Below are 11,869 nucleotides of genomic sequence, written 5' to 3'. Positions count from 1 at the left end.
CCTGTTTCCTCCTTCTGCTGGGTGTCTCAACAGCTCTGCAGCCAGACATAGTCCTCACGTTCTCTGCGAGAGGACAGTCTTGACAGTATGTTCTTCAGCCAACAAAGACCATCCACAGCCCTGCCATTAAAATCTAGGAAGTCTTTTCATCTTCCCATGTTTCAGGGGTCTTCAATAGTTGAAGCAATCCTTTAAATGCCCTTTATCTTCTGATGACAACCAAACTACTGTTTCCTTAGGACCTGTGTTCTCCAAGTCCTTGTAACAGCTTTTTTTTTTTCTCCCCAGGTCTGTCTTCTCTTCCACAGACCCTTCAAAGTGAGAGAAACCTGCATTTTTAGCTCTTCTATTTATGAGGCTTGTGTTTTGCCTGTAAGACTGATTATAAATGCTCCCTAATGGCTACAAGTATCAAAATTCCCAAACCTAAAATAGGAGCCAAGACTCTTTTAACACAGATACGACCATGACCGAGCCTTGCCCTTGAAGTCCCGCTACACGTCCATCAGCAATTTCCCGTGTCACTGTTTTACTATTTTTGTTAGTTTCCCAGTTGAATTCAGTCCACCAGCTTCAGTACAAAGGTTTTCTCTGAAGAAAAACATCTCCTGTAGTTCCAGTTGTTGTGTTTTTATTTTTAAGTTCAGTGCAGTAGCAGCAGCAGCAGCAATTTTTGCCTACAAAACCTCTTGGTAGGTGGTTAGCACTGTGAGCCAGTGCTGTGAAAAGGTGAGACAGCCAAGAAACCTGTTAACTTGACCCTTATTTCACAGTCCCTGTAGAGAAGGAACTGTGCCTTCTGTCTGGAAGAGCTTGATGATTTTAGTCACTATTTCACTTTGTTTTCAGGGTGGATTGAGCTTCCAGTCCTTGTGCCTTCTTGGGTCTGCTTTTTATTATTAGGGAGATTAAAATAAAACAGAAACGTATCTCAGAAACTTCTCCCTGGGTTTAGCTGAGACCAGGACTCCAGCAGCTTGACTCAGCTCATATTCCACCTCCTCCCTCACTTTGAACTTGGTGCCAATTCCCTCTTTTATTTGGTATGGGTGATGTGAGTCTGGAGAAGGTGCTGCAGCGTGTAAGCAGCCGCTGCAGCAGAGAGGAGTACGAGGGGCTGGCTGGGGACATCCTTACACCTGCAGCACCAAGCTCATAGTTCCTCCAAGCCTAATCTCAGAATAATAACTTTTCATCACATAAGCTACCCATTTAACATTTTCTTAGCTCTTTGATAAAGGGGAGTAATCATGCAACTGTCTTAAATTAATTTGAGAGCTAGAAAAAAATACTGATTTCGTTCACCTATCTGTAAAACTATTAATACTAGTTCCATCTATTATTTATAAATTCATTTTGCATTCTAAACTAAAACACACACTGTTGCTTATGTTGAATGCTTCCTGCACATTTTCCCGATGAAGTGCCACGTTCTCCACATTCTGCATCGTATCTTTTTAATAAATGTCTACATTTCTACAATCGTGTATCTTTCTAAGAAAGTTTTTACACCTTTTGTATAGCTCACCAATTTTGTTGTATCACTACTTTCTTACCCTACATGATCATGAAACTTAGTAGAACATTATTCATGTTAACTGAATGCTCTGCCCATGTATACAGATATTTATAATCTCCTAGGGAAAAAGCTGTTCTAGTGGTTTTTCACAGAACAATTCATTTTCATATTTTTACTTATTCACAGAAAATGCTAGGATTAAAAATAGTTTAGGCTGAAAGCTATGTTGAAAGCTTTTTTCCCTAAAATCCTAAATTACATGATTTCAGACTTAAACAAATATATGTATCATTCTGAGCCATGAAAAAAGTGACAGAAAAAAAATTAATTTAAAAATATATTAATTTATTGCAAATAATCATGTAAACTGGTTGCTAATACATCTTTGTATTATGAACTTTTCTGGTGGGACATTGTTCTGTTTATAATTCTAATATACATACTAGAATATAAAAGTTAATTCTTTTGCTACTAAAATACCGCTGGCATCAAAGCTTTTCAGGAATTGTGACTCACATTTTTGCTATCTTTACAGTTTTGATCTCAAGAAAAAGGGACCCTTTGGTGATTTTATAACTTCCGAGCTTCCCATTTGGTATACTTTTGTCTCCCTAGGCTCAGAGTTTCTTTGCAAATCTTGCTTTATTCAAGTGCTTTATTCAAGTTAGCTGGAGGATATTTAGCCTGGACTTCTTTTACGTTCATTCAAATGCTTAAATAAATTCTGTGGAAAGAGCTATCAGGGACACATTTTAGAAATCTGATATGAATCCTTTCTTTCAACTCCAAATCTCCAAACAGAACACAGATAAAATTTCCAAAAAGAACTCATCAGATTAAAAATTTAATTTCAAATCAGTATACATGTAAAAGTCGGGTGTTTCTCTGGAGAGGCTCCTTGGCAATACTTCTGTCCATGGTCTCAATAGCTGAAGTCACCCTATCACAAAGAGAAAAAAAGGCTTTGAGAGCTAGTGGTTGGAGTTACCTAACAAAAAGAAAAACTTTATATGACAATTAATTTTGTCACTGCAATTATTTTTGTAATTGCACAGAATATTATCAATATATTTTATCTAAATCTCTCCAAGTACTTTAAATAGATAATTTGGGAGCTAGAAGCATGGTTTTCTATCTAAATAATTTAAACCCTTTCTTGTGAGCCATGGATACAAGTGCAAGTGGCTACTGAGGACACTTTCAACACTGACAGGGAAGCAAAGATATTTGAGTATTTTGGCTTTGGACACATCCCCAGCTGGCGCCGTGCTGTAAGATGCAGCCTGCGCCTGCCTTGAAGAATCTGAAAAGGCCACTGGCTGGCCACCCAGCTGGTGCCTGGTTTTCCAGGCACGCGATCTGACTTTAATCTAGTATTTTGCCAGGATTTGTCATAGAAAAGATTTCAAAAATAGAGTACTGTATCCTGGTTAAATGACATTTTCTAAAAATATCGAAGCAGACTTATTTTCCAAAGACTTGCTCATCTCCAATTTTACTATGCCAGCACAAGCAAGCTACATTATTTAAATGATGAGGCCATTTGGTTCAACTCCTTCATTTAAGAATAATTTGAAACTTTTCAACATTTTTATTTCAAATTAATAGATTCTGTACATTCAAAATGAGATTGTAAGTACAAGTAGTGTGGCTTATAGCAGTCTTGTGATATTTTTACTAAACTGAAGGGATCTTCTGGCAACTAGTAATGATCCAGCCACATTGTTGACTGACTACACCAAATCCAGATTATTATTCTTGATGAGATTTAGGATGGGCCTATGGCAGCCCAGGCTGTGACCCTGTCTGTTGAGAGAGCATTTTCAAATTCTTTAACATCACAAATGTATGGCTTCAACAGTAAAATGTTCCACAAGCAATTTTTTTTTTTTTTAATGCTGAAGATAAGCGTTCTCCTTTGTACAATTTTAGCTGTACCAAGTCAATACCTCTAAAATATTACTTGATTTTAATCTCTTGTTCCATGTACTGCTTTGTCAGTGCAGCACCTATAAAGTGATGCGAAACCAGGGCAAGCTTTGATGGCATCACGCCTGCTTACCCACTGCCCGAGTTTAGTCACTCTGAGAGTTCTCCATTTCAAGAACCCAGAGAAAAGGGCTTTAACTGGAGCACAAGCCTCAACATTTAAGCGGGCCATCTCTGCAGCATAGAGATGTAACAGGGAGATGACTGACATTAGAAAAGAATTAAATTTCCATTTTCTAGAACTCAGGTCTTCACCTTCTATGGACCTGTTGTGCTAGTCTTGTAGTTAAAAAACAGTAGCTACTATTCGAGTATTCCTTCCTAGTCATTTGTGTCCTTTCTCTTAAAGTAATTTCCGCTGGATCATGCTTCCTAGCTGGCTTAGGAAAATAATATAATTATGTGTTAAAAATTATCATAGTAAAGTTACATTTATGTCCATTAAGAATTTTGTTGCACAGAGTAAAAAAACCCTGTGGGTTCATAACTTCCCCTTTTCTTCCTACAGGCGTGAAATGAGGGGCTGTGTCAATCAGAATATATTCACGTAGTAATACCACTTAAGCAAAGCATAAGGGCCTGGTTTGACTTGGAAAGTGGGTATGCTAATTAGCTTAAATTTGCAAGAATTTGACTGAATAGGAACAACTTGACATTTAGTTTGAAAGGTCTAAATGTTTCTGTAGAGTTCAGATAACAATATTGCTGGTAAGATATTCCTTTTTTTCCTTTCCCAAATGGCGCTACAAATACAAAAAGTTCATTTGTAAATGTTTACCTAAAATAAAATGACTTACATGAAGGCCTATCAATGCAGCTGACACAGATTCCGATTAAGTTGAATCCCTGGCAATAGTGTCTGTCACAGAAGTTGGGCTGTTTGCTTTTGTTGAATCCTCCCTGGCTTTAGATGCTTTCAAATCTTTTCTAATCCTTGCTGAAGGGCACAGCTAATTAACCTGGGAACGGTGCTACACTACGGCTTTTTCAGACTACAATGACATACCTGCACAACATTGAACTGTGTCTGTAGATATATCAAGTAGCTCAGGGGAAAATATGTTTGTGGTATGGCACAAACCCACTTTTCTCTCCCCTTTTTTAAGACATACCAAGGATATCTCTCCAACTGCAAAGCATCAGAGACATGCCGTTTGCTGAGCTCTGCCTACAACATCTAATTGATGACAATTATTAATTTATTTATTTCCATGCTTTATACTTCCAGAGTTCTTCAAGACTTTCATTGCTCTGTTTCATTGCCATTTTCCCTTAGCAAACAAAGTCATATTTGGCATCTCCTTTGTAGTCCAGTTTTCATGCTGGTGTTAAAAAACTGCTTTGGAGTACTGATGCCTCTAAAATTGTAGAAGTATGATACTGTGTTGACCACTGCTTGACTCTCCTTTTTTTTTAATTCCCAGAGTTATAAATTGATTAGTTAATGGAGTTTAAGCTCCATGGCTTGCAGCATGCTGCACCCTTTCATTAGCTGTGAATCCAAGATAAATACAGTGATTTAGGTCTGTTAAGCAAATGTATCAGCTACATAGCATGACAGGTTGCTGCTGCTTTTGGATCTTTGTTGAAATAGACTGCTAACACCCACTTTTTTCCATATTATATCAAAAAGCATGTTTTACTCTTGATATGGTGTGTTGGGGCACCATGGAGGTGGCTGCTGCCTGGGGCCAGGAGTAATGGTGACACCCCACGTGGAGTACCGTGACCAGCTCTGGAGTCCTCAGCTCAGGAAAGACATGGAGCCTGTTGGAGAGAGTCCAGAGGAGGCCACAAAGATGATCAGAGGGCTGGAGCATCTCTGCTATGAGGACAGGAGAGACCTTAGAGCTCCTTCCGGTACGTAAAGGGGGCCTACAGGAAAGATGGGGACAGAGTTTTTAGCAGGGCCTGTTGTGATAGGACAAGGGGTAATGGCTTTGAACTAAAAGAGGGAAGATTTAGACTAGATATAAGGAAGAATGCTTTTAAAATGAGGGTGGTGAAACACTGGCCCATGTTGCCCAGTGAGGTGGCAGGTGCCCCATCCCTGGAAACATTCCAGGTCAGGCTGGATGGGGCTCTGAGCAACCCTGATCTAGTTGAAGATGTATCTGCTCGTTGCAGGGGGGTTGGACTGGATGGCTTTAAAGGGCCCTTCCAACCCAAACTATTCTATGATTCTTTGATTTTATAACAGGTACTCCCCATGGAGCAGGGTCTCGTAGCCAGGACTGAGATGCCCCAGGGGGGCTGTCGGGGGGTCCTAGGTGACTTGTTTTAAAGTTTATCAGTGCTTTTCTGATCTTTAATTCTTTTTATTATATGAAAAAAAAAAATAAGGTGGAATGAGAATGAGTGATGAAGAATTGTTTTGGATGAGGCAACGGGATTCTTATGACAGAAGACTTCGGGGACAAAATGAATCAATATGTCCACGTGAGTGTAAAATATATTCTTATTTTATGTATGATATGAAATACATATTTTTCATTAGAAAATACAGAGATCAAAATAAGTTATTGATACTGATGAACACTGATGATTGACATTAATTAAGGTTTCATAGCTGAAATTCCCTGGTCAGCAATACATTGATACTGTCAGGAAACTCAAATTCCCACAGCTCATCTTTGGTGCATTAAAACATAATAAACACAGTATTTCTGTCATCTGAAATACTTACTGCTTGAATTACAAATGAGTGGACTGCTCTATATATGAGTTACTCCTGTTCTTTAACACAAAACACCTATTGTCAGCCATTGTCAGGCTTAGGTTAAAAAGGCTTTTGATATGATCCAACATATTTGTCCTCTGTTCCCGTATCCTTATCTTGCTTTAAAAAGGAGACAACTCTATTTCTGCACCAAATGCTGTTTTCAAGTGCATCACCACAGCAGCATTGCCTTATGAGAGCAAGCATGGGTGACAGCGGCTAGCTCTGTATTTAAAAAAGATTTGGCATCCTGCCTTAACTCAAAGGAGATAAAGGGGCATTTTCTAGATACAGTTGTTCAAGAAGAAGCATCTGTTAGTAACCCAGCAGTACAAACTATATTGCCAGTTGGTAGATACAACAATTGGGAAAAGTATATAACCTTCCCTTCCTCTTAAAAAAATCTTCCCTTTAAAGTTACATCATTCCATTTTATCTGGACTGAGATTAAACAAGATAATATGAATAGAGGAAGTAAAACAAATTGGAAACAATAATGTTCTTCACTTAAAGAAATTGTTCAAACAAAGAGTGGTTAATACAAAAGTGCTTGCAAAGCTTTGAAATTGCTCTTTTCTTTCATGAAACAAGTGATTTGCATTTAAACAAATTTCTCTGTATGTAGATAAAATAAAATGACAGGGTTAGTATAGAAGGAAAATTATTTGGCATCAAACCATCAATACTTCAGTGATAATGCTATCTCGAAGACAGAGAAGAGATGGAAGATTACTTTGTAAACATATTTCTTAATAGGATAATTTTCTAATGAGTGATAGCAGTTTGTGATAAGATGTAATCTTACACGGTCTTTTTGCAAAATATATGTGATGCTATAGGATCGAACAAAGGAGGATATTTTATCTACAAAAGACAGTGGTTCTGTCCCAAGGAGGACACTTCACCTGATATACTTGGCCTCACAAAACCTCAGGAATCATGCTGTACTTTTAGAAATATTCACAAGCAAATAATTTTTGTGAAATAGTTAAGGATTAAAATGTGTTTCTGTTCTTTGTTTATGCACTGGGTGAGGATTAACAACTAATTTTAATTAATGTGGCAAAACCAAGTTCAAAGAAGACAGAAAATTTGTAAATCTCCTAAGACCACTAATTCTGACTGTGGTGGGAGATGCAGAAAAGGTGCTGCATGGAATTTTCCATATTAACATGTTTACTAGGGTTTACACCCTGTAACCCTTTCTCCATCACTATTTCACAAGGAACCTACTGATTTAGCAGATCTTTAATTACACCCTGTGCCTCCCCATCTTTAGTGTGTCTTTACAACCTTTCTGTAAAAGGGACAAATACCATTATTGTGATTTCAAGTGTTGATCAAGCAGAAAACGTGTGAAAGAGCAGTCAACCGAACCAAAGGGCTTGGCTTTTTGGAGCAGCCTACATCTCTGCAATGCCAATGGCATCACTACGAAAAGAATGGTGTATACATTTTGATGGAAACAAGTAAATTAACAACAGGCAACTTGGATTCACAAGAATAAATCATGTCAAACTGATCTAACTTTCCTCCGTGACAGAATAACAAGCCTTGTGGAGACATGAAGCAGTAAATGTTAAATATCTTGACTTTAGCAAAGCTTTTGGCATGGTCAGACGTGGCATTCTTGTAGCGAAGCTGGGGAAACAAAGCCTCGGAACTGGCTGAGGAACTCTGCTCAGAAAACTGTTATTATTTTTTTCTGACAAAATGAAAGGAGCCAGCAGGGTTTTGCTGTGGTCACTCTTGAGCCTGAAATTTAATAAAACCCTTCTGAGGGTTTAACTGACTGAAGATTTAGGATGAACGATAGCAAAAATTTCCTAATGGCAGGTCGATCAAGCACTAGATTAACTGTGGGGTTTTCAATATCGGATTCTCCCATACATTTTCCCAAGCACAAGTTCAACACTGCTCTTTTGGGGGACACGGGGACAGATTCAGTGACAAGATGAGGTCTCTTTTTGGCTGATGCTGCATAACTACGTCATTTAATGCCTTACAGCTCTGTAATAGGCAAATTACTTGTTTGAGGTCAGGAAGCATCACACCAAATTGCAACACAAATTGCTGGTGAAACATTCTTGTGCTCCTTTCCACCCTGCTTTCAGTCTTCCCTGAGACACCGCTGACTCTACCAGGTCACCCTCAGACCTGCTGTAGAGATTATGTCCTTTAAGGCATCACCAGAATAACGGCACAATTGATTGAGTAAAGGTGGCTTCCGAAAAGTTTCTGTTAAGTGGGTTGGCTTTGCCTCTTTGGCTTCCTTAGTGTTTTCTAGATTAAAAAAAAAAAGCCAAGAAATTGAAGTAACAGCTGTTGCTCTAAACTGTAGGGCCAAAATTGTCTGGGTTCATTGCCCAGGGGGACACACACCAGCTCCTCTCTTAGGGACGCTTTGGGCCATCATTACAGAGACTTCTCTTGCCTGCATGATCTGCTAAAAATCTGAAAATGGTATCAACTGCTGGAAAAGGGAGAAGGTCTTGGGATGGAGGAAGAGAAGAATTGTATGATTTTACAGTTGGGTTCCTGACTGTGGAATGGGAAATAGGGCTTTTGACATATTCTATACCCCATGTGGGGGCGATAGGACAGCTGCCCCCGCGGCTGCCATTAGAGCGGGGAGAAGCTGCACACAGTGCCTGGAAACCAGCGCAGGCATTTCTGAGAAATGCTTTCTCTGCCACGCAGAAGCAGTAACCCATACTGAGCTAAGTAACTAATAGTAAGCTGAGCTAATTAGTTTAATGAGCTAATACAAAGTAGCTACATCAGAGAGTCTCGCTTTGATGCTAATTCCCTCATGTAAGGAGTCCTTTTATGTCCCAGGCTACTGTTTAAACCACTGGACCAATTTGCCAGCCCCTGTTAATTTAAATCTGTTATTAATGAATGAGGAAGCATGTGGATCTGGTTGCAGTAGAAGAATATTTGTTTTACTTCATCCTGCCATAGTTTTTCCCTCAAGGTTTGTCTCATTGAGAGGCAATACCAGGGAAGGAAGTGAATAGTATGAAGTTCTTTCTGGAGCTTGTCACTCTGTGGCTGCAAATAGCAGCAGCTTTTTTAGCAGATATATTCACTTTTCTATACTGTAAAGTATGTATTGCTGAGCACGCCTCTTCTACCCCACTCCTACCACTAGCATAAATATATTTTTTCACATTTCCTTTGCCTCTTTTTTCTTTTTCATATTCTGCTTGCTGGAGACAGACTTTTCTGTTAAGCTTTTAGTCTCACCTTTTCTGCTGAGACAAATTTCTGTTACTGTGATCTGTAAGTCTTTGATGTGGTCACAGGTCTGCATACTAGTTTCTTTGACAACTTGAATACACAGCTGATGTCTCCTTTAAGAATGATTCTATGACTTTTTGATACAATCTATAGAAAAAGCACCTGTGAGCCCATTGTTAGTCAGATAAGAGCCCTTGAAGTATTACTTTCTATTATTCAAGATTTTAAAAGAGTTTAATAAGCTGCATTTTATCAAACACCCATGTTTCTTTTTCAAAGGATTTTAGAAAGACTGTGTTACCGGTTTTGTTTCCCAAGCCCCAGATAAGATGAGAAGAAACCACACCAGATTTCTCTGGAGTCATACCATAGTGAATTCCAAAACAATATTTTCTATAAAAGTGCTGTAGGGTTTTTACGGTTGCTCTATTTAGTTTTTACAAGGCGAGTGTTGATGGCACACAAAGGAAGGGAATATATCTAGGGGAAGAAGCAGCATAATACAACATTTACAACCTCATATACATGGACTACCTGTAAGATCCTGTTATTAAATTCAGGGTGTTTACTACTGCGTTTAATCCAATACAACTGGGGGCTGCTGCCCAAAGGGATTCCCCCTCCTCTTCCCCATCCTCAGCCGCTTCCTCACACTGGTTTTCTGTGGTGGAGCGAGCAACCGTGCTGCACCGGGCGAGTTGTACCAACGAGCTGTGCCACGAGGTCACCAATCCCACCCAGAAAAACACCTTCTTTTCAGCTGGGCCACCTCATTCATCCCATTCTCTCCACCACACCATTACTGGGTGTGATACAAAGGAAATACCGTATCAATATATCTGGTATATAACCCTAATTTGCTGGAAGTATGCAGAGCTCTCAACAGCAGCTACACCAGGAGAGACGTGCATTACCAGAGGAAGGTTGGCTTCTGTTTTATAAAGCAGGAAAACCAAGTAAAGACTGGCACTTTACTGAAACAATTCAAGTAATCTAAGATTTCTAGCTGAGATTAAGCTTTATTAATTGATTGACTGACTCTCCAGAGTGGTGAAGGAAATGTAATTACACTGTAGACAGAACATTTAACTCTTGAAGGATGTTCGAGAAGAATGTATTTTATTTGTGGATGAGCAAACATTCAGCACATCTTGCTGCGGCATGGAAAACCATAGACAAAATGTTAGGTGGCTGGAAACAAAGTTAAATGTGTCAAAAATCAGTATTTTTAAATTATGTAACTTACTGTAATTTTAAAATTAACATACACATTGACCACTTTTCTCCTCCCTGTCTACAAATAACCAGTGGCAATTCTCAGTCCCACAGAAATGTTTACTGAGAGTTCTGATTAAAGCCATTGCACAAAATTAATCACCTGTTTTAATATTTTAACATTGTGAGTTGCAACGTAAACTATTCAGACCAGGGACATGGCATATCTAGGGGCTTTGTAACTAACACAGCAAAGCTCCTAATCTGATTGAGACTTCGGAGTGTTCCTACAGCCCAGCCAATAAATAATGACTTTACGTGATTTCTACCACATAATCCCTCAGCGCGGACGAGTGGTATCGGAATTCCCGCTTCTTCCTTGAGTGGGTTTCCTTGGGCTGGGAGAGCGAGCCCTGAGGAGGAGGAGGGCAGCCATCCCTGCACCGGGTCGTACTGTGGGCTCCCACCGCAACACGAGCGCGCAGAGGTTGTGCTGTGGGGCTTGGGCCACCACCAGCTCCGGCCACGACACAGCCGGGGTGTTGGGGACATGACACACCGAGGGGCTGAGGCCAAGATGCAGCCGGAGCGCCCGGCCTCCATGAGGGCCGGCCCTGTGCTGCCCATCTGGAGGGACGGCCATTTCCCCTCTCCCCACACAAAACCCCCCGGCCACAAAAAGTTTATTTCTTGACTGCCGTAACCCTCACCTAACCAAAACCCTGAGCCTTTTCCGATTTTACCACACGCCCCTACTCCTCCGCACACTGAAAAGCTCGCCAAACACGCCAATTTTTATTTTTTTTATTTTTTTTTCTGTCAGAAAACGCCGGTTACGGCTTTACACGCCCCCCGCTACCCGCCGGCGGCACCCACCACCTCCGGAGGGGCCGGGGCCGGGAGGAGGGGGACAGAGCGGGCGACGTGAGGGGTGGGAGGACGGGTGTGCGGGCTGAGGGAGCGGCGGGGCTGCGGGGGAGCGGCCGCCACAGCGCCCCGGGCCCGTTTCAGAGGCCCGGGGCGCTGTGGCGACCGCTCCCCCGCCGCGGCGAGGGGCGGGGGCGAGCACTGTCCCGGCCGGCGCTGATCTTACGCTCCTATTGGCCGCTGTCTGCGCTGACGTCACGATCATGATGAGAATTAATGATCGGAGGCGCTGATTTCATTGTGTGACGCCGGGACCG

This window comes from Calidris pugnax, unplaced genomic scaffold, assembly GCF_001431845.1.
Source record: "Calidris pugnax isolate Ruff unplaced genomic scaffold, ASM143184v1 scaffold38, whole genome shotgun sequence".
Lineage (NCBI taxonomy): Eukaryota > Metazoa > Chordata > Aves > Charadriiformes > Scolopacidae > Calidris > Calidris pugnax.
Note: the sequence above shows the minus strand (reverse complement) of the source record.